The 27,352-nt window shown below is 45.5% G+C and overlaps 1 non-coding gene across 1 annotated transcript; it reads left to right on the plus strand.

Moving 5' to 3' along the window:
• Nucleotides 1-5,266: 5,266 nt before the first annotated feature.
• TRNAG-GCC (transfer RNA glycine (anticodon GCC)) lies at nucleotides 5,267-5,337 on the plus strand. The gene has a single exon. It is a non-coding gene; the product is annotated as a tRNA-Gly (tRNA).
• Nucleotides 5,338-27,352: the final 22,015 nt, after the last annotated feature.

The raw sequence follows: 27,352 nt of genomic DNA on the forward strand, positions 1-27,352 counted from the left end.
TTTGCACGAGCCACTGTGTGCAATCTGTTTTTTTGTGGCAAAGTTGCGGTATGTCATGCAGGTACTTCATTCTTCCAGGTTAAATGTACAAAAGCTTCGTCGTTTTTTTTTCAGTTTTTATTTGGGCATCCAAATGGGAAAGGTGTAGGCGAGATAACTTGTTTCGCCGGGTTCGAGAAGGTTGAATTGGGCTTGCTCATCTATTTGCACGCCAACTGGTTAATCGTTTTATTTTCGTCCGTGACGTCACAGACCCTTTCTTACGTACTGCGTGCCAAGTAAGGCTCGTGCGGGCAGTGCCCAATTTTGTTCTCTCTACGAGAAGTATTCCAGGGCGAATTTCCAAGTTTTTTCAAGAAATAGTAAGCAGTGTCCGAATTTTACCTGCTCGTTTTTCGGTAGAATACTTGAGTACAGTCAAAAAGAAGAAACTGTACAACGATATTTGTGACAACCTTTTTCCTCTTCCTACGTACAGAGCCTTGTACAGCGAGAGTCTAGGTCAAGACGTATTAAAACGCGTGAAAAGAATGCCAGTTTCTCCGGGGGTAAAGACGTTTTTCTTTAAGCTACACACAGGTACATTATCGGTGAAAACATTTTTTGAAGACAAGGGTTTTTATCTGCCTTGGGGTTCACAATGCCTAATATGTAAACAACCAGAGACAATAGACCATGTTTTTCTGCACTGCTGGGAGGGGGTTTATTTTTTGGACGTATTACAAAGAACACTTAAAAAAGAATTACCTTTAGATCCACACGGAATCAGGTTCCTGCCGACAGATAATGAAGATGATGTACCCCTAGACACCGTAATGTTGCTAGGATTACACAGTCTTTGGCGGTCCCGAATGGCGGGCTTCCACGTTGACCCTAAAGCTCGCCCTGCAAGGCTCTACTTTCGCGAGTGTATGTACACCTTTGTTGAAATGCACAAAGCGATGAGTGCAGTCCCAGCATGGGTGGTGAAAGTTGAACCATTGGTAGAGTTGAAAGAATTTTAACTCGACAACTTCAACCCCAATAGGGTCAACGGCTTTTTTTACTTGTGACATATTTATGTGAACATCACGAGCTGGAGTGTTCAGTTCAATTTGTGTGTCAACCTTGGTTATGTGCATGAAAGCCGGCAATAAAGAAAAAAAAAAGGTGGTTCAGTGGTAGAATACTCGCCTGCCACGCGGGTGGCCCGGGTTCGATTCCCGGCCGACGCATTTTTATTATCTAGAAAACACTATGGGTCCGGAGAAGGGTGGTCATGTAGTAAAATAAACTATAGAAATATATAATTATTAGTCTCCCATTTTAAATGAGTTGGTGAGAAGTGTCACTTAGCTCCTCATGCATCGAGTGCTCAAGATTTGTTTTACATTGATTAGTTTCTCTGCACAGTCAACACTACTCCCTTGGCCTTTGCCATCAATCCTCAAGTATCCTCTTGCTTCCACTGTTAACCGGCTATTCCGCTGTGCATAAGCGCGTCGGTGGTTCAGTGGTAGAACACGATATTGACGTGCTTGCCGTGCAAGAAACTAAGGTTGATGGGGATGAAGAGACCGGGAGCATGGTGCGACGTTTCACGGCTAGATTTTACGCCATTGTTAGCCACGCAGTTGGGACATCGGCCGGGTGTGTATTGTTTGTCATAAAGCTGCTTGGACTGGTTGTAAAGGGCTACTCCTCATGCTCTTCTGGACGGTGGGTTGTGGCTGATTGTGGATACAGCGGTGTTGAGTGGCGCATTATTTGTGTGTACGCTCCTAACTGTGTGGAGGAAAGAACAGTGTTTTTTGAGAATCTTATGCAGCAGTTAAGTACGGAAAGGCAGGTAGTATTGCTGGGCGATTTTAACTGTGTGCTGAATGCTCGAGACAAAACCAGCACACGCGGATTCAGAGACAAGAGCACGGAAATGTTATGCCAGTTAACAAGCGAATGGAATATGGAGGATGTGGCTGATTGCTTGGAAGGACCGCGTGCCGTTCAGTACACGCACTTCCAAGGTTCTAGCCACGCGCGTCTGGACAGAATTTACGCGTCGCCAAATTTGATTCATTCATGCAATGAATACCGAGTTGTGTCTATGACATTCACGGATCACTGTTTGGTGCAATGCTTATTCGGCACCAAAAAACGAAGCAATGCATTTAGCTGGGAGATATGAAAATTGAACAATAAATTGCTTAATGATGATGCCTTTAGACGCGTGGTAGTGAATGAATTGATTAAAGTGAGGCCAGGGACTTTGCTCGAAATCTGGAAACAGTGGGAGTTGTGCAAGGAACAGATTAAAATTAAAGCCATTGACAGATCAAGTTGCCTGGTGTACGAGAAGAAAATTACAGAAACCCAGCTTAAGGCTTTGCTTGCAAAACTACACGAACAGGAATGTAAGGCACCCGGCAGATGGATAGAGGATATTCGAAAAATAAAAGAACAAATTAACTTGATAGAAGAAGACAGATACCAAGGAGCGTTAGTGCGTGCAAGAGCGGAAAAATTGGCCATGGATGAGACGCCGACAAAAAGATCGTTGGGAATAGAAAAAGCAAATGCAAGGCGAAATCACATGGCAGAGGTAGATTGGGCAGGACGCACAGAAACCGATAACGAAGGAATCGCGAAAGCTTTCCGGGAGTATTATGAAGATCTATTTTCGTCCCGAGAGGTTTATTTGGACCGTTTTAAAGAATCCTTTCTTGACGCGATGCCAAAAATTGACGAGGAACAAAAAGAAAGACTGGAGCGGCCAATAAGCGAAAAAGAAGTGCAGTAGGCAATAGAAAATTTAAACCCAGGGAAATCACCGGGGCCTGATGGCCTGAGGTCGGCTTTTTATAAAGCGTTCAAGGAACAGCTATCTCCTTTGTTGTGTGCCTTATTTAATGAAGCGTATGAACTGAAGGCACTGCCTGCGTCTTTCGGATCGTCGTACACAGTACTTATTCCGAAAACTGACCAACCAGATAAGCTTAGGCAGTTGTCGTCTTACAGGCCCATTGCTCTGACAAACGTTGATTACAAGATTTATATGAAGGTGCTTGCTGGCAGACTACAAACGGTTATATGCGAACTAGTGGGCCCTCACCAAACGTGCGGTATCAAAGGGCGATCTATCTTTCAGAACATTCACAAAGCGCGGAGTGTGCTCGAATGCTGCGATGCAACTCATGCATGTGTTGCGTTACTGCAGTTGGTCTTTGAGAAAGCTTTTGATTGTGTGGCACATACTATTCTGTTCAGTATATTAGACTATGTTAATGTCGGCTCTGTTATTCGAGAGGGAGTTGCCTTGGCGTACCGTAACTGCACTACGAGATTAATTGTCAATAAGTCACTGGGGGCCCCCATCAACGTACGACGTTCGGTTCGCCAAGGTTGCCCCCTCAGCCCTCTTTTGTTCGGCATTTATATTGAAACATTGTGTTTAAGCATCCTACAAAACAATGACATTGATGGCTTTCGACTGCAGGAGTCAGAAGTCAAATTGCTGGCTTACGCAGATGACGTTGCGGTTTTTTGTGTGAATAAAGAGAGTATAAAGAGGACAGTGGATGTGGTAAAACATTTTAGCAAAGTCACAGGGAGTAAAGTTAACTGGGGTAAGTGCTTGGGATTTTGGCACGGTGAATGGCAGCTGACCCCCGACACTTTAGCTAATGTGTCGTGGGTTACAACGCCTGCAAAGTACTTGGGTGTGCCCTTGAAATTTTACAAGGAAAGTGAGCCATACTGGCTAGAGAAGGTCAAAGAAACCCGTGAAAAAGCGGAGAAATGGAAAAGCGCTCAATTATCAATATTTGCAAGAGCCGCAGTTTGCAACCTGTTTTTAATTAGTAAGCTATGGTATGTAATGCAAGTGTTGCATTGCTCCCTTGTAAATGTGCAAAAATTGCATCGAGTTTTTGCGGTGTTTGTTTGGGCCTCGTGTTGGGAGAGGTGCAGACGGACAAATTTTTTCCGGCAGGTGAAGCATGGGGGGCTTGGTCTGGGTCATGTGTTTGTGCGGCAGATTGTCAACCGGTTTATGTTTTTTAGGGATGCCAGCGATCCATTCCTGCGCACAGTGTGTCAACAAAGACTTGGTCGAGCGTTGCCTGATTTCGTAGTTTATACTCAATGTATGCCTGGTTCTCTGTTTGGATTCTTTAGGGAAATTGTTTTGAGCGTGAAATTCTTAAGTGCACGTTTTTCGAAAGAGTATTTAAGTAATGTTAACAGGAGAACATTATACAAGGATGTTTGTGAAGTGGTGTTCCCGGTGCCCTTGTACCGAGCTTTATACTATGGAGGCACAGGAAGTAATGTATTAAAACGCGTAAAGAAAATGCAAGTTGCTCCGGGAGCTAAAACGTTTTTCTTTATGCTGCATACCGGTACTTTGAGTGTAAAATCATTTATGGAGGAGAAGGGTACGTTCCTACCGTGGGGGGCCCAATGTCTCATCTGCAAACAGCCAGAGACAATAGATCAAGTGTTTTTGCATTGCTGGGAGGGGGTATATTTGTGGGATGTTCTGCAAAGGACAATAAAAAAACAGTTCCCACTTGATTCCCATGGCATTAGGTATTTGCCATTGGATAACCACGATGATATGCCGTTAGACAAGGTTATGTTAATGTGCCTCCACAGTATATGGCGCGCACGAATGGCTGGTTATCACTGCGATCCAGATGCACGGCCAGCCCGCATGTATTTCTGTGAAAGTGTGCAGCGATGGCTCGACGTGCTTAAATTGCAACCATGTGCTCCCGAGTGGCTGTCAAAGCTGGAACCTTTCACGGTGCTCAAGGAATTTTAACATGACAATGCCTGCCCCTCAGTGGGTGTTAGGCAACGCTAGCTACCTTTGTGTACATATATTATTCCTTTTTTCCTGTTGTTTTGAGTTCCAGTGCGGTGTATTTGTGTCAAAGCCAGGCAATAAAGAAAAAAAAAGGTGGTTCGGTGGTAGAATACTCGCCTGCCACGCGGGTGGTCCGGGTTCGATTCCCGGCCAACGCATATTTATTATATAGAAAACACTGCGTCTGAAGCAATGTGGTCATGCATTAAAATAAACCATAGAAATATATAATTATTAGTATTCCAATTTAAATGGGTTGGTGAGAAGTGTCACTTAGCTCCTCATGCATCGTGTGCTCAATATTTGTTTTACATTGATTACTTTCTCTGCACAGTCAACACTACTCCCTTGGCCTTAGCCATCAATCCTCAAATATCCTCTTGCTTCCACTGTTAACCGGCTATTCCGCTGTGCATAAGCGCGTCGGTGGTTCAGTGGTAGAATACTCGCCTGCCACGCGGGTGGTCCGGGTTCGATTCCCGGCCGACGCATATTTATTATATCGAAAACACTGCGACCGAAGCAACGTGGTCATGCATTAAAATAAACTATAGAGATACATAATTATTAGTATCCTATTTTAAATGAGTTGGTGAGAAGTGTCACTTAGCTCCTCATGCATCGTGTGCTCAATATTTGTTTTACATTGATTACTTTCTCTGCACAGTCAACACTACTCCCTTGGCCTTTGCCATCAATCCTCAAGTATCCTCTTGCTTCCACTCCTAACCGGCTATTCCGCTGTGTATAAGCGCGTCGGTGGTTCAGTGGTGATTCTGCTTCCGGCCACGCCAGTGAACGGACGCAGGATGCAGGGCACCTCAGGAGCGGCTTCAGCGGCCATGTCAGGCCGCGGTAACAGGACTGCTGAACAGGACAACACTTCCCAGGTCGTTTTCCTGCACTTCCAACAGGTCGGTTTGTTTTGAATACCGTTTTTTTGCACGCCGATATCAGGGCCCGCCCGTACCGAGTGGAAGATTTCCGGGATGCTTTAGCACAACACTCGCTAATCCCCGACGTTATCGCTATTGGGGCGTATCGGATAAGCCACGTCTGGGCCGTCACTGTCAAGGATACTGAAGCCGTCAACAAGATTGCCAGTGTGGGTGAGCTGTCTGTGAAAAACGGTCGCTGCTTGGTGATTGACCCGGCGAACCAGGACGTGCAACTGAAACTACACTGGCTGTTACACAACGTGCCAGACGAGGATGTTCGCGCTGCCTTTGCGCCGAACGGAAAGATGTCAGCAGTTTCCCGGGAGCGTTGGCGTGTAAAAGGTATGCTTGAAAAGGGCTCTACAACTAGAGTCGTCACGCTGAAGCTGAAAGCTGGCATGAAGCTCGACGACCTGCCGCATCAGTTGAATGTTAGCGGCGAGCTGGCGCTAGTGATTGTGCCAGGCAGACCCCCGTTGTGCCTACGCTGCCGGAGTACGGGTCACATCCGCAAAGAGTGCCGGGTTCCTCGCTGCGGAGCCTGTCGACGGTTCGGGCATGAAGACAGCCAGTGTGCACGAACCTACGCTAGCATTGCCGGACCTGGGACCAGCAAAGACTCGTCTGAGTTAATTATGGACGAGGCGGATGCGGAGGAGGCTGCTGACATTAGAGGTCAGTCAACGAAAAAGGACGCGCCTTCCATGACGGTTTTAACAAAGAATAAGGTGACGGTCTCAAATGAAAAGAATGAAACTCGGCATGTCTTGAACGTTCCATCCCAGGACCATGAAAGCGCGTCAAAGGAAGCGTCAGAAGACGTAACCAAATTTTCCGACGCTGAGGATTATCTCAGTACTGAGCCTTCCTGTACTGATGCCATGGAGGTTTGGCCGGAGACAGCAGCCTTAATTGCCGCGAAACGTCCGCATGAGGAAAGCATCGAGGAGACTCAGCTGCCAGGTGCTGTTTGTGGTGAGCCGCCGCCGAAAATTTCTGGCATCCGAAGAGCCACGTTAAGACCGAAGCCGAACTTCTCGGCCGACACGCGGCAGGCGGGGAAACCGCCTCCGTAGTTTTTGTGGTGTCCTGAACGATTTGTGGCTCGGCTGCCTACCGACCAGCGTCAGGAACCTTCTGCAACCAAGTGGTGCGTGTGTGAGCAAAAATAAAACAAGGTGCTTGGACTTCGTTTGAATGCATCCCGACATTCTGCTGGGAGGATATTACATGCACAAATATGCCGCTGTTCTTCAGAACCGGAGGTCACGCAACCGTGAAGGTAGGCATCATGCGGGTACGGGCGTCTCTCTCTAATACATGACTCTCAAGCTTAATTCGCCGTTACATGTAGCTACTTTGAATGTCAGAGGACTGGGAGTGAGAAGGCGACAATGCCAGCTCAGTCGCCTCCTTTTGGATAATGGTATAGATATAGCAGCTGTGCAAGAGTCAAAGATTGAGAGCCAAGAAAGCACTGACCGTATGGTGGCTTCTTTTGAAGCAAACTTTTATGTGTGTGTATGCCATACTGTTGGTGTATCAGGTGGATGCCTTTTATTTATACGTAACACACTGAGAGTAAGCGTAGAGTTCGTTTTTGCCTGTCCAAGTGGTCGGCTTTTGGTTACTGATTTTACCTACTGTAATTTATGCTGGCGTGTTGTGTGTGTGTATGCTCCCAATTCAAAATGCGAACGTGAATCGTTTTTTGAGTCTATTGAATTGTGGTTGAAGACTGACAAACTCTTGCTTGTACTTGGTGACTACAACTGTGTGTGCTCAGCTGTGGACCGAGCGGCGAAGTGTAAACCTCGAACAGACAGAAGCTCCGAGCTGTTGAATGCACTTGTGCATGAGTATGGCCTTCAGGATGTTGGCAGTGTGTTCTCCACTGGAAACCAGCCAGAGTTCACGCACTTTCAGCGAGATAGCCATGTTCGATTGGACAGGGTGTATGCCTCGGTTGATCTTGTTTCCCTATGTACTGCATATGAGGTCAAACCTGTGTCTTTCAGCGATCATTGTCTCGTGAGTGCAGTGTTCGGTAGGGCAGGAAAGAAATCGCGTTTAACTGGTACCTATGGAAACTGAATGCCAAACTTCTCGCCAATGAAGAGTTCCTTACGGAAGTTAAGACCGAGTTTGAAAATCGTCTTGCTATGCGACCAGTAAGTTTTGCAGAGGAATGGGACAGCTTCAAAGAGTGGGTCAAATTGATCCATAGAAAAGAGCAGTAAGGTGCGGCATAAAGGGAAAGTAAAAGAAGAAGAACTGAATGAACAACTACGGTTTTTTTTTTTGAGCATGGAAAGTTCTGTGCCAGGGCATTTCGCCAGTAAAATACGAGAGATAAAAAGTGAGTTGGAAACAATCGACAGCGAAAGATACGCAGCGGCTGTCATACGTGCAAGGGCTGAAAAATTTTGGGCAGGAGAAGTGCCGACAAAACGAGCGCTAGCAGACGAGAAAAGATACGCCTGCCAGAAAGAAATAGGGAGTATAAGGTATGCCGGCCATATCACTGAAGATGCTAAAGATATTCAGCGTGCGGTAGCAGAGCACTTCGAAGAACTGCTTAGCGCTAAGCTTGAGACTGTAGGCGGCTTTCAAACAGACTTTCTAAGACTGATGCCTGCACTGGATGACGAAAGTAAAGCGCGCCTAGAAACACCGATAACGTTACAGGAGATAGAATCTGCAATAGATGACCTGTCACCTGGGAAAGCCCCTGGGCCCGATGGTCTGAGCGCTGTCTTCTATAAAACGTTTCAGCACTATGCGGCTCAGTTTATGCTCGATGTAATCACTGAAGCTTACGAACGTAATGCTGTTCCATTGTCTTTCTCTACATCGCACATTGTTCTAATAACCAAGACAGAGGATCCGGAGAAACGACAGTTGGTGGGGTCATATCGACCGATAAGCCTCACCAATGTTGACTACAAGGTGTACATGAAGGTTTTAGCAAAAAACTGCAAAGCGTAATAAAGGAATTGGTTGGGTCTCATCAAACGTGCGGCATCAAGGGTCGATCCATTGCCACGAATATACATGTCGCAAGAACCGTACTAGAATGTGTTGATGCACTCGGTGGTCAGATAGCCATGATGCAGTTAGATTTGGCGAAAGCCTTTGACCGTGTTTCCCACGAAATTCTTTTTTCCATTTTGGAGCATTCTAACCTTGGAAAAGTCATAGTGGAGGGTGTTAAAATGGCTTACGCGAACTGCACGACCCGTATTATAGTGAATGGTGAACTGACTGACAGCATCGCAGTACGTTCATCGGTAAGGCAGGGCTGCCCGCTCTCACCCCTGCTTTTTGCACTGTATTTAGAGCCACTTTGCTTGGTTATCATTGATAGCGATCGCATTTTAGGGTTCAAGCTGCAATCAGCACACGTGAAAATGCTAGCATATGCTGATGACATAGCAGTGTTTTGTGCAACTAGAAAGAGCATCTGTGAAGTTACGGGTGTCGTCCAAAGATTTTGTGATCAAACCGGATGCAAGATCAATTGGGAGAAAAGCTCTGGGTTTTGGCACGGTGATTGGGACGTGACACCTGATTTCTTCTGTAAGCTGCGATGGTCTGCTCTCCCAACGCGATATCTAGGCGTGCCTTTAGATTGTTATCGAGATCCCAACGTGCACTGGATGGAAGAAACATCCAGGGCGAAAGAAAAAGCGGATGCGTGGCAAGGAAGGCAACTCTCAATGTTTTCGCGCGCTTCTATTTGCAATGTTTTTCTTATTTCGAGGCTGTGGTACCTCATGAATGTGTTGTGTGTCTCACGAACCTCAATTCAGAAAATGCACCGCGTTTTTGCTGTTTTTATTTGGGCATCCACATGGGAAAAAACCGCCCGGACGAATTTGTTTATTTCTGTTAAAAGGGGCGGGCTTGGCCTTGTCCATTTGTTCTTGCGTCAAGTGGTTTCGCGATTTATATTCCTGCGTGAACAAAAAGATATATTTCTAAGAACTGTGATGCAAGTGCGATTGCAGAGGTTGCTCCCTGAATGGATAGTGTCATGTGAAAGCATGCCTGGTACTGTGACTGGCTACCTGCGCGAGGTTGTTTTTTCGTGCAGGTTGCTGGAAGTGCGGTTTTCTTTTGATTACCTTTTCAATGTTCCAAAAAAAAAAACTGTATAAAGATCTCATTGACGTGATGCTGCCGGTGCCTTTTTACCGGGCATTACACTGTGGAGGCCCAGGGCAGGACGTTTTGAAAAGAGTCAAGAAGATGCCCGTGAGGCCATCTGCTAAAACTTTCCTTTTCAAACTTCACTCTAATACGCTCCCTGTTAAAACCTGGCTGAATGAAAAAGGTATCTTCGTCCCATGGACAACAAATTGCCTGTAGTGCAAAAAAACCGGAAACAATTGAACACGTCTTCTTACAGCGTTTGGATGCTGTCTTTCTATGGGACGTCCTCCAAAGGACAATTAAAAAGGAGCTTCCATTAACTCCTTACGGTATAAGATTCTTACCATTGCAGAACGATGGTGCACCTTATGATTTAATTATGCTTCTTGGCCTCCATAGCTTGTGGAAAACACGAATGCATGTGCGTCATGCAGATATAGATACACGATCTGCGCGTGAAAACTTTATTGAAAGTGCTGTTTATGTACGCGAAACTTTCAGGATGCAGCAGGATCCGACACAATGGCATTGTCTCTTTGATGAGTTAGTGCACTTGAAAAGATTTTAGCCACGTACGCGTTAGCTCAAGTGTAGTTGACGTTTTTTATCAAATGTATTTTGTTTTGTGTTTCACGGCAATAAAGAAAAAAAAAAGTGGTTCAGTGGTAGAATACTCGCCTGCCACGTTGCTGGCCCGGGTTCGATTCCCGGCCGACGCATATTTATTTTATAGAAAACACTGCGTCCGAAGCAACGTGGTCATGCATTAAAATAAACTATAGAAATATATAATTATTAGTATCCCATTTTAAATGAGTTGGTGAGAAGTGTCACTTAGCTCCTTATGCATCGAGTGCTCAATATTTGTTTTACATTGATTATTTTCTCTGCACAGTCAACATTACTCCCTTCGCTTTTTCCAGCAATCAACAAGTCTCCTCTTGCTTCCACTGTTAACCGGCTATTCCGCTGTGTATAAGCGCGTGGGTGGTTCAGTGGTGGATTCTGCTTCCGGCCACGCCAGTGAACGGACGCAGGATGCAGGGCTCCTCAGGAGCGGCTTCAGCGGCCATGTCAGGCCGCGGTAACAGGACTGCTGAACAGGACAATACTTACCAGGTTGTTTTGCCTGCACTGCCAACAGGTCGGTTTGTTTTGAATACCGTTTTTTTGCATGCCGATATCAGGGCCCGCCCGTACCGGGTGGAAGATTTCCGGGATGCTTTGGCGCAACACTCGCTAATCCTCGACGTTATCGCAATGGGGGCGTATCGGATGAGCCACGTCTGGGCCGTCACTCTCAAAGATACTGAAGCGGTGAACAAGATTGTAAGTGTAGGTGAGCTGTGCGTAAAAACCGGTCGCTGCTTGGTGATTGACCTGGCGAACCAGGACGTGCGACTCAAACTTCACTGTCTGCTACACAACGTACCAGACGAGGATGTTCGTGCTGCATTTGCGCCGTACGGAAAGGTGTCGGAGGTTTCCCGGGAGCGCTGGCGTGTTGAAGGTATGCTAGAAAAGTGCTCCACCTCTAGACTCGTCAAGCTAAAGCTGAAAGCTGGCTTGAAGCTCGACGACCTGCCGCATCAGTTGAATGTTAGCGGCGAGCTGGCGCTAGTGATTGTGCCAGGCAGACCCCCGTTGTGCCTACGCTGCCGGAGTACGGGTCACATCCGCAAAGAGTGCCGGGTTGCTCCCTGCGGAACCTGTCGACGGTTCGGGCATGAAGACAGCCAGTGTGCACGAACCTACGCTAGCATTGCCGGACCTGGGACCAGCGAAGACTCGTCCGAGTTAATTATGGACGAGGCGGATGAGGAGGAGGCTGCTGACATTAGACGTCTGTCAACGAAACAGGAAGCGCCTTCCATGACGGTTTCAAAGAAGAATAAGGTGACGGTCTCTAATGAACAGAATGAAACTCTGCATGTCTTGAACGTTCCATCCCAGGACCATGAAAGCACGTCAAAGGAAGCGTCAGAAGACGTAATCAAATTTTCTGATGCTGAGGGCCATCTCAGTACTGGGCCTTCCTGTACTGATGCCATAGAGGTTGGGCCGGAGACAGCAGCCTTAATTGCCGCGAAACGTCCGCACGAGGAAAGCGTCGAGGAGACTCAGCTGCCAGGCGGTGTTTGTGGTGAGCCGCCTCCGAAAACTGCGGGCATCCGAAGAGCAACTTTGCGACCGAAGCCGAACTTATCGGCCGACACGCGGCAGGCGGGGAAACCGCCTCCGTAGTTTTGTGGTGTCCTGAACGATTTGTGGGTCGGCTGCCTTCCGACCGGCGTCAGGAACATTCTGCAACCAAGAGGTGCGTGTGTGGAAAAAAAATGAAAGACGGTGCTTGGACTTCGTTTGAATGCAGCCCGATGTTCTGCTGGGAGGACATTACATGCACACATACGTCGCTGTTCTTCAGAAGCGGAGGCCACGCAACCATGAAGGTAGGCACCATGCTGGTACGGGCGTCTCTTTCTAATTCATGATTCTTAAGCTCAATTCGCCGTTACACGTAGCTACTTTGAATGTCAGAGGGCTGGGAGCGAGAAGGCGACAATGCCAGCTCAGTCGCCTCCTTTTGGATAATGATATAGATATAGCAGCTGTGCAAGAGTCAAAGATTGAGAGCCAAGAAAGCACTGACCGTATGGTGGCTTCTTTTCAAGCAAACTTTTATGTGTGTGTATGCCATTCTGTTGGTGTATCGGGTGGATGCCTTTTATTTATACGTAACACGCTGGGAGTAAGCGTAAGACCGTTTTTGCCTGTCCAAGTGGTCGGCTTTCGGTTACTGATTTTACCTACTGTAATTTATGCTGGCGTGTTGTGTGTGTGTATGCTCCCAATTCAAAATGCGAACGTGAATCGTTTTTCGAGTCTATTGAATTGTGGCTGAAGACTGACAAAATCTTGCTTGTACTTGGTGACTACAACTGTGTGTGCTCAGCTGTGGACCGAGCGGCGAAGTGTTAACCTCGAACAGAGAGAAGCTCCGACCTGTTGAATGCACTTGTGCATGAGCATGGCCTTGAGGATGTTGGCAGTGTGTTCTCCACTGGAAACCAGCCAGAGTTCACGCACTTTCAGCGAGATAGCCATGCTAGATTGGACAGGGTGTATGCCTCGGTTGATCTTGTTTCCCTATGTACTGCATATGAGGTCAAACCTGTGTCTTTCAGTGATCATTGTCTCGTGAGTGCAGTGTTTGGTAGGAAAGGAAAGATATCGCGCTTTAACTAGCACCTATGGAAACTGAATGCAAAACTTCTTGCCGATGAAGAGTTCCTTACGGAAGTTAAGACCGAGTTTGAAAATCGCCTTGCTATGCGACCAGTAAGTTTTGCAGAGGAATGGGACAGCTTCAAAGAGTGGGTCAAATTGAAATCCATAGAAAACAGCAGTAAGGTGCGGCATAAAGAGAAAGAAAAAGAAAAAGAACTGAATGAACAACTCCAGTTTCTTTTGAGCATGGAAAGTTCAGTGCCAGGGCATTTCGCCAGTAAAATACGAGAGATAAAAAGTGAGTTGGAAACAATCGACAGTGAAAGATACACAGCGGCTGTCATACGTGCAAGGGCTGAAGAACTTTGGGTAGGAGAAGTGCCGACAAAACGAGCGCTAGCAGACGAGAAAAGATACGCCTGCCAGAAAGAAATAAGGAGTATAAGATATGTCGGCCATATCACTGAAGATGCTAAAGATATTCAGCGTGCGGTAACAGAGCACTTCGAAGAACTGCTTAGCGCTAAGCTTGAGACTGTAGGCGGCTTTCGAACAGATTTTCTAAGACTGATGCCTGCACTGGATGACGAAAGTAAAGCGCGCCTAGAATTACCGGTAACGTTGCAGGAGATACTATCTGCAATAGATGACCTGACACCTGGGAAGGCCCCTGCGCCGGATGGTCTAAGCGCCGCATTCTTTAGAACTTTTCAGCAGTATGCGGCTCAGTTTATGCTCTGTGTAATCACTGAAGCTTATGAACGTAATACTGTTCCATTGTCTTTCGCTACATCGCATATTGTTCTAATACCCAAGACAGATGATCCGGAGAAACGACAGTTGGTGGGGTCATATCGACCGATAAGCCTCACCAATGTTGAATATAAGGTGTACATGAAGGTTTTAGCAAAAAGACTGCAAAGCGTAATAAAAACATTGGTTGGGCTTCATCAAACGTGCGGCATCAAGGGTCGATCCATTGCCACGAATATACATGTCGCAAGAACCGTATTAGAATGTGTTGATGCGCTCGGTGGTCAGATAGCCATGATGCAATTAGATTTGGCGAAAGCCTTTGACCGTGTTTCTCACGAAATTCATTTTTCCATTTTAGAGCATTCTAACCTTGGTGGCGTCATAGTGAAGGGTGTTAAAATGGCTTATGCGAACTGCACGACCCGTATTATTGTGAATGGTGAACTGACGGACAGCATCGCAGTACGTTCATCAGTAAGGCAGGGCTGTTCGCTCTCACCCCTGCTCTTCGCACTGTATTTAGAGCCACTTTACTTGGCTATCATTGATAGCGATCGCATTTTAGGATTCAAGCTGCAATCAGCACACGTGAAAATGCTAGCATACGCTGATGACATAGCAGTCTTTTGTGCAACTAGAAAGAGCATCTGTGAAGTCATTGGTGTCGTCCAAACATTTTGTGATCAAACCGGATGCAAGATCAATTGGGAGAAAAGCTCTGGGTTTTGGCACGGTGATTGGGACGTGACACCTGATTTCTTCTGTAAGCTGCGATGGTCTGCTCTCCCAACACGATATGTAGGCGTGCCTTTAGAATGTTATCAAGATCCCAACGTGCACTGGGTGGAAGAAACATCCAGAGTGAAAGAAAAAGCGGATGCGTGGCAAGGAAGGCAACTGTCAATGTTTTCGCGCGCTTCTATTTGCAATGTTTTTCTTATTTCGAGGCTGTGGTACCTCATAAATGTGTTGTGTATCTCACGAACCTCAATTCAGAAAATGCACCGCGTTTTTGCTGTTTTTATTTGGGCATCCACATGGGAAAAAACTGCCCGGACGAATTTGTTTATTTCTGTTAAAAGGGGCGGACTTGGCCTTGCACATCTGTTCTTGCGTCAGGTGGTCTCGCGATTTATATTCCTCCGTGATCAAAAAGATGCCTTTCTAAGAACTGTGATGCAAGTGCGATTGCAGAGACTGCTCCCTGAATGGATTGTGTCATCTGAAAACATGCCTGGTACTGTGACTGGCTACCTGCGCGAGGTTGTTTTTTCGTGCAGGTTGCTAGAAGTGCGGTTTTCTTTTGATTATCTTTCCAATGTTCCGAGAGAAAACTGTATAAAGATCTTATTGACGTGATGCTGCCGCTGCCTTTTTACTGGGCATTACACTGTGGAGGCCCAGGGCAGGACGTTTTGAAAAGAGTTAAGAAGATGCCCGTGAGGCCCTCAGCTAAAACGTTCCTTTTCAAACTTCACTCCAATACGCTCCCTGTTAAAACCTGGCTGAAGGAAAAAGGTATCTTCGTCCCATGGACAACAAATTGCCTGTAGTGCAAAAAAACCGGAAACAATTGAACACGTTTTCTTACAGTGTTGGGATGCTGTCTTTCTATGGGACGTCCTCCAAAGGACCATTAAAAAAGAAATTCCATTGACTCCTTACGGTATAAGATTCCTACCAGTGCAGAGCGATGATGCACCTTATGATTTAATTATGCTTCTTGGCCTCCATAGTTTGTGGAAAACACGAATGCAGGTGCGTCATGCAGATATAGATACACGATCTGCGCGTGAAAGCATTATTGAAAGTGCTGTGTATATACGCGATACTTGCAGGATGCAGCAGGATCCGCCACAATGGCATTCTCTGTTTGATGAGTTGGTGCACTTGAAAATGATTTTAGCCACGTACGCGTTAGCTCAAGTGTAGTTGACCTTTTTTATCATGTGTATTTTTGTTTTGTTTCACGGCAATAAAGAAAACAAAAAAAAGTGGGTGGTTCAGTGGTAGAATACTCGCCTGCCAAGCGGGTGGCCCGGGTTCGATTCCCGGCCGACGCATATTTATTTGTAGAAAGCACTGAGTCCGAAGCAACGTGGTTATGCTTGAAAATATACTATAGAAATATATAATTATTAGTATCCCATTTTAAATGAGTTGGTGAGAAGTGTCACTTGACTCCTCATGCATCGAGTGGTCAAGATTTGTTTTACATTGAATATTTTATCTGCACAGTCAACACTACTCCCTTGGCATTTGCCATCAATCCTCAAGTCTCCTCTTGCTTCCACTGTTAACTGGCTATTCCGCTGTGTATAAGCGCGTCGGTTGATCAGTGGTAGAATACTCGCCTGCCACGCGGGTGGCCCGGGTTCGATTCCCGGCCGACGCATATTTATTTTGTAGAAAACACTGAGTCCGAAGCAACGTGGTCATGCATTAAAATAAACTATAAAAATATATAATTTTTAGTATCCCATTTTAAATGAGTTGGTGAGAAGTGTCACTTAGCTCCTCATGCATCGAGTGGTCAAGATTTGTTTTACATTGAATATTTTATCTGCACAGTCAACACTACTCCCTTGGCCTTTGCCATCAATCCTCAAGTCTCCTCTTGCTTCCACTGTTAACCGGCTATTCCGCTGTGTATAAGCGCGTCGGTTGATCAGTGGTAGAATACTCGCCTGCCACGCGGGTGGCCCGGGTTCGATTCCCGGCCGACGCATATTTATTTTGTAGAAAACACTGAGTCCGAAGCAACGTGGTCATGCACTAAAATAAACTATGGAAATATATAATTATTAGTATCCCACTTTAAATGAGTTGGTGAGAAGTGTCACTTCGCTCCTCATGCATCGAGTGCTCAAGATTTGTTTTACATTGATTATTTTATCTGCACAGTCAACACTACTCCCTTGGCCTTTGCCATCAATCCTCAAGTCTCCTCTTGCTTCCACTGTTAACCGGCTGTTCCGCTGTGTACAAGCTCGTGGGTGGTTCAGTGGTAGAATACTTGCCTGGCACGCGGGTAGCCCGGGTTCGATTCCCGGCCGCGTATATCCGATCCCAACAAACGGATGCGGCGCGAGGGGGAAAACGAAGATGGAGAGGGAGAAGAGGCCGTCGGCTGGCTGTTACGAGCTGCGGCCGGCACCCCCATTCCACGCTAGCGACCCGTGGGCCTCGGCCAACACCCTCTCGGCGCCCGTGTTGTGGTGGCAGCAGTGGCAGTGCGCGATGCGCGTTGTTGCGTGGATGTGTGTGCGCGCTCTTGTGCTATACTTGTGCCCGCGAGTTTTCTCCAAAGACCGCATGAGGCTAGTCATCTTGTCTTGCCCCGGATGAACTAAATGCGATTTGTGCATTGATTCAATTGCTGGCGCAAGGCCGCTCCACGAAGCCCTTAGTGGCTCAGACGCAGGTTTGTTACATACCGCTTACATGCAAATCGGCCCCGAAATGCGATCTATTTTATGAGGTAACCCAAGCCTTGTATTTCGGCAAGATCCCCACTAAGGTACGACTGTATTACTTACGCCCTCCGGGTGAAGAAAAGACCTGCATTTAAAAAAAAAAGAAAGAAACCGTCCGCAGCTGTGCTTTCTGACCGCCTCTACTACGTGCAGACACGTTCCGCCGTGCATGCAGTGAGAGTGGATTTGTGCATTTCGCAAGGCGACAATGAAATGAAAGTGGGGAGACCAAAAGCACTTGGCTGCTTTCGGGATGACGTGTTTTGTTCTACTGACAGTAATGTGCGGCTTCTGCAAGCTCTAAATGAAACAGCTGTGATTGAAGTTTGGTTATGTGTAAAGCACGAAGTTCGTTACTCGTCCGCTTTCATGAATGACATGCACGCCCTTTTTTATTTGATCTTGGAAACCAATTCCAAAATTTGGAGATCGCCCGCACTATCATCAGAGGAAGTGACCTTTACAGTATGAAACATTGTTTTTGTATGCTACTTTTTCGATAAATGACAGCCATGTGGCACTTTTCAGAACAATCATGTTTGCGTTATGCCCCGTCGCCATCTGCTGCCTCTGACTGCACTCGCGAGTTTTGTTTCGTTAATTTGCATGGTTACTAAACAGCGTTTTGTTGCTCTTTTGGTGTGGTATAAGGGGTTCAACTTCTAAAAGCAAGTTTCTTTTTTTTTTTGCAAAGTAAGTGATGACAATTTGTTGCTACAATATATTAATCCATTTCTCTCCGCCACCAGCCCAAAGTGCCATGTCCGGTGAAGGTATATGTCTATACTGATCAGTTAAGCGAGACAGAATGCATGAAACAAAGTCAGTGACTGTTTTCACATAGAGGAATAGAGAAGAAGTAATTCATTTGTAGCCAATGTGCATGAAGCAAAAAAGGTACTATCATTGGCATGTTTTAACCTTTGCAGCATATCTGCGCTCTTGCTGCCCATGCAGCCACTAGTTGCTACTGTTACAATATGGACAAACTGTCCCAATGAACTAGAATTCTGGCAGGATTATCCACAATCACTATAATATTTGGCTTCTGCTGTGCCTTGGTTGTATAGTCCTTCCCCCTAGCAATAGCAACACACTTTCACCACTAGTACATCAAGTGAAGTTGCTGGTTTGCATCATGCACCTTGCAGCAGCAACCTTGTGCCACTCTTAGGATAAATTAAATTTGAAGGGAATAAACACTGCATGTGATGAATAAGACACCAGTGGAGTGCACATCAATAGAGTGCCCAGATGCACAGGCGCCCAAATCTTTAACTGGCGTGCGCGAGCGGCGACTTTTCTGTGCGTCAGCGCCCTATGACGGAGCGAAGTTGGAAACAGGATGAGGCTAAGCGCATGCTCACAAAGCACGCTCAGCTGGACGCGTCGTCTGCCAGGCTGTTCCGTCCAGCTGAGCGTGCTTTGTGAGCATGCGCTTAGCCTCATCCTGTTTCCAACTTCGCTCCGTCATATGGCGCTGATGCACAGAAAAGTCGCCGCTCGCGCACGCTAGTTAAAAGATTTGGGCGCCTGTACCATTCACAGTAGCATACTGCACCAGTGAAAACTGTCAAAAAGTGTGAGAAGCTCATAGCGAACTTTATTATAAGCGGAACATATTTCAGCTCCATCATGTAATGAGCTGCAAGACGAGAAGCGAAACTTTTCCATAGACATATCATCAATAGTGGTATTTAGTTAGAAATGTTGCAGTAAGGTGTTCACTTGGCACAAATGGTCTGAGGCTAAGGTTGATGGAAACTGCCTAGCCGGTGTCATCGCCCAGAAGAGCCAGACTTTTTCCATGGCCACAGTGGAAAATTTGAAGTGCTTCCGAGCTTCTCCTTTCCTACTTTTTTTACCCTCCGTCATTGTTTATACATAACCTATTTTTCATTTTCAATTCAGTTTCATTGCTTCATTAACATAAACTTGTATTTATCACATTGAGAAAAACATCCATGAGCAATTTCATTGCTTTAAAATATGGACCTCTGTTAAGAACTTTTTCCTGCTTCATTTCTTCACATGCACCAAGCAAAAACCATTAAGCTCTGGTGTCGTAATTTCTGGATGCATAAACAATACTGCCCTACACTGTCACTATCTGCAAAAAAATCTGTTATTGTGTCCTGTAAAGCTGAAAAACAGGTACAAAATTTTTGTGATGCTCAAGTTGGCAGACAATCCCTGCATATTGTCGATTTCAGTCGTACTCCATGTCTGTCATCTTAAAGTAGAAGGGTATGAAAAGTGAACCAGATATGATTAACGCAGCCTTTTTGATATATTTTGTTCTCAGTGACTTATGAATACACAGCTTTCTAAATATATTTTCTGTCACATATAGCCCCTATAGCCAACATGATTAAATGGTTTAGAAGAATGTCAATTTGGGCTAAATAGTGCATACTGTTCGAGACTGAAAATAATAGTGCTAAGAAGTGACACAAGAGAGAATGACGCAGGACGAGCGCTAAATTCATCTGACCTTTATTCACTGCCAAGGCAGCAAATATATAGAAATTTTAAGGCATGCGCATGAAGAACAACACGACGCATCAAAACAAACCGTTCAAGATATGTCATCTCGGTCTTGAAAAGGTGAACCGATGTACCACTCACACGCTTTCCCTCTCTTTCTTATGTGAAACGCCTCCAAGACCTCGCGTGCCTTCAAATCTCTACTTCTGCCCGGAATCTTTATCTCATGAAGCCGTGGTTCACATATCTTTCAGTGCACGCATATTTTTTCCCCCGGTGCATGTTTTGCCGCTCGGTTGCACACGAAGCAATTTTCACAATGCTGTGAAAGATGTGCACCTCCTGGTTCTTTTTGTGATAGTGCATGCTCAGCTGCACGGTCATTCACACGGTGCCTCGATTGGCCCACATAGGCTTTTCCGCAGGCCAGTGGTATCTCATATACTACTCCTATGCAGCACTTCACGTACTGCTTGCCATGTTTTTTGCTGCAAGCGCCCTCCTTTTCATTGCTCGCAATGCGCGCGCATAATTGTGCAAGCTTTCGTGGAACCTTTTTCACATTGTGCGGAACCCTGTGAACATAGGGTATCACTTCTGGTTTCACGCTTGACTTTCTTGTCTCGCACGACTTTTTGAACATTACACGTTTGGTTTTCCTTAGGAAGGCTTCAGCATCACCAGTGATTACCGAGCTTGGGAACCCCGCCATAGCAAATCAATCCACTTGCTTTTCAAAGCTCGCCTGCATAGTATGTTCACACGACTTCACAAGAGCAGACCCAAGGCAGAGGTTAGCAATAGCGCGTTTCACAGTCTTTGAATGAGCCGAGGAATAAGGCAGCAGCTCCTTCCGTGATCGAGGCGAGTATTGCCAACACACATGATGCTCGCCCAAGGTAATACTTAAATCTATACTTAAACTGAAAATATCCTCGCAAAGGGAGTTCACGGGTAAAACACAATCCCTGCCCCTCTTCTTGAAAGTTGGCTAAAACTGGGCTTACAGCATCTGCGTAGGTCAAATCTTTCTGTTCTTTAATAACTATTAGAAAATCATCAACATACCTGAAAACGTTTAGTACTTCCTTCTCAGTCAAACTGGGGTCTAGGGTGCGGTCATTAAAGGCTAAAAAAATGTTAGCACAGGTGCTACGCAGGATCTTATGCAAATCCTTCGTCTTTGTCGGTAAAAGCTGTTATCAAGAGATGCAAACGTCACACTGAGATGAAATTATACCAGCTTCATAAAATTACTAATTGACACACCTGAGGAGTTCTGAAATCAACTGTGCCGCTACTCTCTATGGCATCCCTTACAGAAGTGAACAAGGAAGGCATCGTGGGGCTGTCACATGAATATGCATTCATGCACTTTGAACTCGGATGACTACAGTTTCTGGACCAAAAAGGTACATTTAACCTAGCAGCAATGAACAATTGTCAGTATCCTTTCTTTTACTGTGCTTTGTAGGCCATATCTGTTAGCAGCTTCCTAGCACCCTCTACAGACAAAAGCTTGTGGATGTGTGTTATCAAACAGCCTGGTAGGTACCATAGGTTTTGGTGGAACCAATAAGCTTGAAATGGTTGTGAAAATGTTATGAACTCTGGGGACTATGGTTTCTGGGCCAAAAAGGTACATTTAACCTAGCAGCAACAAACAATTGTCAGCATCCTTCCTTGAACTGTGCTTTGTAGGCCATATCCTACCTGCAACTCAAGTCTGAAGAGGTCTGTAGCCACATTATGGCAGTTGTCCAGCTGTCCCCTTACTTAGCAACCGAACTCTCGTCTTCATTCATGCTGCATATACATTTAGTATGTTTCCTTTTTGTTGTGGCATGAAAGGATTGGATAACCACAATATTTAAGATGACTACTGGCAGAGCACTCCAGTATTAAATTTAACAAGGACTTTATGACGTCTTAAATTACACAGCAGAAGTCAAACTGATTGAAGCACTATTGATTTTCTAATGTACCGGTGAAAAACACAAGAACACACAATTTCAACAAAGACAGGCAATTTCCTTCAATTTGTTTACTGCACGGCAATGACATCTGAACAGCACGCACGAGCTGTTATAATTTGGTTAAAAAAAGAAGTTGCATGCATCTGCTCTGGTGTATGTATGTAGGGCATGCTGTATTGCTATTTCTAAAGAAAAAAAAACACTTTGACCAAAATGTGGCTTCCCTGGCTTAGGGAGAGCGAACCACTTTGCGGCTCTTCATCTATTTACAAACAAACACTCTATTACCATCAAGCAAAAAGCCAGGCTTGCTAACCAAGTGTACATATGCTTTACAAAGCTAGAATTTGCATGTTTCGATTGTAGTTTGTACTGCCTTGCAGTGGATATCTAATGGGGGAGGCAGTAAGTTACAACTGGTCGGCCCCACAGCTACAAATAAATATAGCAACGACATACCAAACCCCCACAAAAATACTTATCATCGATGTGTGACCGCTTACAAAGTAAAGGATGAAAAATAATGATTTAGGCAACCAGCGCCAAGGCAACGACGAAATCGAGTCGTGTGTGTTGTCCATTTTGGCCTTGAAGTCGAACCAACTTGCCCAACAGCACAAGTCTCAATCGAACAGTATGAAGCATGAGCGCTCAAATCTCAAAGCAGTAGTACAAGTATAAGAGTAGAAACTTCAATTGATGACGCACATTTCGTGGCACCACCAAAGAACTATATGGATCTAGCGCCAGTGCAGTCAAACCAGACAGGCAGACGCTTTAAAACTCGGATCAACATTATGCTACTAGCCAGAGCCAAGTACTTGCGGGCAACACATGCGGCAACAGCCGTAGACACCCTATGGTAACAGCGGACCGCGTCCGTGAAAACCGCATACATTCAGAACATAAATATCTGTAGTGCATTTCCGTAAGCACAAGACAATTCACGAAAGCCAATAGTTTAAAATCCGGCTTAATGTGGAAGCAGACGGTGCCTGAAGTGGTCATCAGAAAACCAACATCTTCAGCACTATTGCTGGGAAAAAATGTGAACTTGCAGCGCAACTGTTTCCACACTCGTTTAAGGTTAATTTCAAAAGAAATGCTTTGCAAACCGGGAGGAGCAAAACAAACCTCTGAGATATATTGTATTTTGTGTTATGACGAGTAAACAAAATAATTTGTAATGTGTCTAAAGGCACATGATTGTATGTGAACAGTAGCAGTAGTCAGGCAGTCAATAGGTAGCAGCGTAGCAACACAACGCAATGCAACCACAGCGACATTAGCAGCATGGCGCATTGTGGCGCAGCATCATGCGCAGCACGGGAAGAAACTTGCACACGGTGGTTTTGAATTCAGACATCATCAAAGTGGAGCCATAGAGCTTTCATCATCAGGAACGTTGTAAACTTCGGCAGTGGATCATGGTTCGGACCAGCGGACGGAGACCCGAGGACGACGAGCAGCGTAGGCGCGGTGTGTTCCATGCAGTGAGAACTAAAAGATGACCCTTCGTTTAGGACTAGAACGCAGCTCAGGCCTTATTCCAAAGCACACGTCTCTGGCAAGGCTGTAAACAACCTAATATTTGAGACGGGGCCTGCTGTCCTAAAAAGACTAGCGTACTGCAGCTTTTTTCAGATGCCTGGGGCTGTTTCGTTGGTGATACTCTGACGATGCGCGAGTACTGCCATGGCTTTGTGAAAACTTTCAAAAGCTGCATTTCAAAATGCGCAAAATAAGAGAGCTAGATAATGCAACCATAGTACATGCTCTCTAGGTAAGTATGAACTTCATGCTGCAAACTGAATTATAACTCAATTATTCAGCAATCTTGATTCAAAGGTAATTGCGTGAAATGTAGGGACAAGGAAGAAATAATTAAGCCACCATCTTCCACAACTGCACAAATGTAACGAGCGCTCATATTTTGCACAGTTTTGCATAAAGTTCTCACAAGCAAGCTTCTTTCACCTCCCAGTTATAAGCATGCACTGTGTGCCCGTTATTGCTTCCAAAGCATTTTATAACACCAGTACAGTTAGTCATACCTTGCTAACAGGTACACATTGATTCTAGACTCAAACTGCCTCATAAAAAGTTTCCTGTTATCAGAAATCTTGATGAAACAAAGATTAAATGCAGTGTCAAGCCAAGTTTGTAGCAGTCAATTGTTCAGTTCTTTCATGTGCAATATCGTGGTTGACATTTCATGCAAATGATTTAACACCTTGACGTGCCTAGTGAGTTATGACAAAACATGGTATAGGCTACATTCTTATATCTTTACAGTGGAACTGTGTTTGTTAAATAAGTGTCTCGTCTCGCACATAATTGCTGTAGAATTGTTACTGAAAGGGCCCACGAAAAGCCATTTATTAAAACTAGAAAACGCGTGCAAGCAATCAGTACCTCTGCAATGCAAACATTTTCAAGGTACCTGCATTAGCACTGATCGTATCGGTGCAAAAAATTACTCTTGTCCCCATCAACTCAGCGCATGCCACCATGCCCTGTCCCGCCTGCCTGCCTGCATCACCTGGGAGTGTCCAGTTATTTTGTGCACCCAGCAGACCCCAATAACATCATTGGAAGAGTGAGCGCACGAGAGGCGTCACCTTATTTGATTGCGAGCAGTTGCCAGGAGCACTTTTTAAACATTATCTGCAAAGCTTTGAAATTTGACTTGAGTGCTCAGAAAGACCACCTCCGTGAACTTCTTGCATTAGAATATTACCATTGAAGCACTCATCAGCTCAGCATGTTTATCAGCTTCAAGCAGGTAGGACAACTTTATAGACTGTGACTGTACTAGCTTAATCAAGCAATTCTTGAAGCTTTGTGAGGGGTGCGACGATACCTCTGAGCATGTCCATCTGCTTCATTCTTTTGCTTGCCTGTGCCCGCAATGAACATGAATTCTTTCCTGCTGAATGATAGTCATAAAGGACCTATGAAAATGCCTTTCTGGGCTGTGTTAAATGCTTCACAAATTTTCCTGATTGTCGTTGCGTTTGCCACATGTCAAAACCTACTTTCTCAAGCACTGACGCACATTTACCCCCATTTTTCAATGATATGCTAGGTCTCCTAGGGCACCACTCACATCACACTTGTGTTCAACAGCACCACTTCCACACAGTATTAACATTACAGCGGGCCTGATATAACGGAGACAATGTTTAGTTCGGGGTCATTTCCTTCTTGCATTAACTGGAATAGTCCTTTCCGCTTGCAAAGGTAACAATTTCTTTTTCCAACGGATGCCAAGCGTTGCCCTTAAGTGGACTGATGAAGCTAAGACATTTGCAGGGGTCAAGTGGATTCAACTAGTGCAGGATCTGGTTAATTCGAGAAATATGGGAGAGACCTTTGTCCTACCTGGGCCTAGAAGCAGTGTGTCCTACTCAAGATCCAAGGGTCTTGGAGGGCTGGATTCCGATCTCACCCTCTTATCTCAAAGGCAAAGTCTGAGTTTGCAGCACTTGCCAAAGTGGCCATGCCGTATAGTCTTCTGCCATAAAGACAACCTGATACCCAGTAAGCGCCCGGCCATAACAGCTGCCAACTACTTTCTGACAAAGTTAAAGTGGAAAGACGGGCTAGTTGGTATTGGTATGATGACTGCGGGTACAAAAACACAGGATGAAGGAAGGAGACAGGCGCAGGATGAACGCTTCGTCCTGCATCCTTTGAAGCATTTGCCCTGCGTCTGTCTCCTTTCTTCTTCCTGTGTTTTTTGCACTGAGATGCATATTTTTTTCTGGCAATGGCATGTGATTTTTCACTCATGATGCTGACACATTCCATAACGCTGACAGCAAATTTTCTGCAAAACACTGCAAAAATTTTGTTATGTTAAAAGTTTTACAGGCTTCCCACGCAAATTCAGTTGAGTGGTACCTTCTCGTGAGCGCAGAATAAAGCTCGCTCGGTGGCCGATTGGCTGCTGTTGCCTTTTCGTCCTACCAAAATGTTTGCTCACCTATGCCAATGTCAAAATGACATTGCGGCAAAGCGAGCCAGTTCCAAATCAAACAGTTTCATGGTGTAGCGCCTTCCCCTGGCTGCGCAAAGACTGCGGCCAAAGCATGGCCGCTGGAAAAATGAAAAAGGACGCCGGCTGGCAGTGGCACTTGAAACCACAGTTGGCTGGTCTGTTCTAGTCTAGATCCTTATCAGCTGTCTTGTCCTTCGCTCCTGAGGTCTTCAGCCTACAATGTATTCGGCCCCTGTTCCTTTTTGCATAATGCCAGCCTTGCCTCGAGCCCAAGTAGCATTTAGCTTCTGCGGCATTGTTTTGATATGATAGCTTAAAGACTTCGTTTTCCAGAAAATCCAGCAACAGCAGCAATATTGATGTGAGCGAAAAATCATGGGCATGCCTCTGGCAGGTAGCAGTTGGCAGGTGAGAAGCCGTGCACTGACTGGTCAGCAGGTTGTCTGTCGCCACGAAGCCACAAGACATGGCCGACTTGGAACTCCTGACTCAAGCAGCTTCTTTGAGATGGAGGGGGAAATGAGAATCGGACCCACCGGAAGCCTTCTATACTGTAACAAGAATCTCCTATTGACAGCCATCGATCGGAGCAGCCAGCTGGGAGCCCCAACCGAGTGCCGTGCGCCGAGTGGAGTGGTTGGCAGCCATTGTCTCCCTCCTCACACAGAGCAGACAACTGACGTTACATGGCATCTCTTCTCTAGCTGCAACACAGCAGGCCCACACCTGTGTAGCCTAGACTAGTTGAACCTGTTATGCCCATTTAAAAACTGCTCGAGTAATTCATCCGTACTAAACAGTCATGAAACAGATAACGAGTCAAGCACATTACTCCTATGCCATGCAGGCACGTTCTTGGTTGAAGCAGGTCTTTTTAGCTATGGCTGTTGGTGTTTCACGTAATGTGGTAGCTCACGAGTATAAGCTAATGAGTAGATGTGGGATGATAGTGTAACAAATTCAGGAATTGGTGATTCAGCGAGTTGTAAAGTTATTAGGATCTGCAGGGGAAGCCATTAAAACTATCGCATTAGGGCTGATGTCTTCCAGATTTTTTCTCTTTTCTTGCGTTTTTTTTAAGGTTTTATTTTTTTTTATTTTTGAGGAAATATCCTAAAAGGAACCTATAAAGGTAATTATTGTCATTGTAATGCAGTACACTTCTAGGATTTTTTTTTGTTGGTATTCAAGTCAAATTTTAAATGTCTCTGCATAGCCCCTTTAATTTACAAATTTCTCAAAATTGCTTTTCGCAGTCTATTTGGACATCATCTCACGGCCTACTCTTAGCTGCCCCATACTGACATAAACCTGGCCATCTGGGACCAAATGATGCAGGCGAAGTGGGCCACAGTGGGGAATGGTTGTGACATTTTCTTTACTTTTCTCATCGGCATGTGTCGAGTTGAAGGGAAAGGAGGGGCATTATTTTTTACCTCCATCTGCGTTAGTAAAACCAGCTTAAAAATTTGTGTCGTGGAAATGAG

This window comes from Amblyomma maculatum, chromosome 1 (genome assembly GCF_055883805.1).
Source record: "Amblyomma maculatum isolate TAMU_Amacu chromosome 1, ASM5588380v1, whole genome shotgun sequence".
Classification (NCBI taxonomy): Eukaryota; Metazoa; Arthropoda; class Arachnida; order Ixodida; family Ixodidae; genus Amblyomma; species Amblyomma maculatum.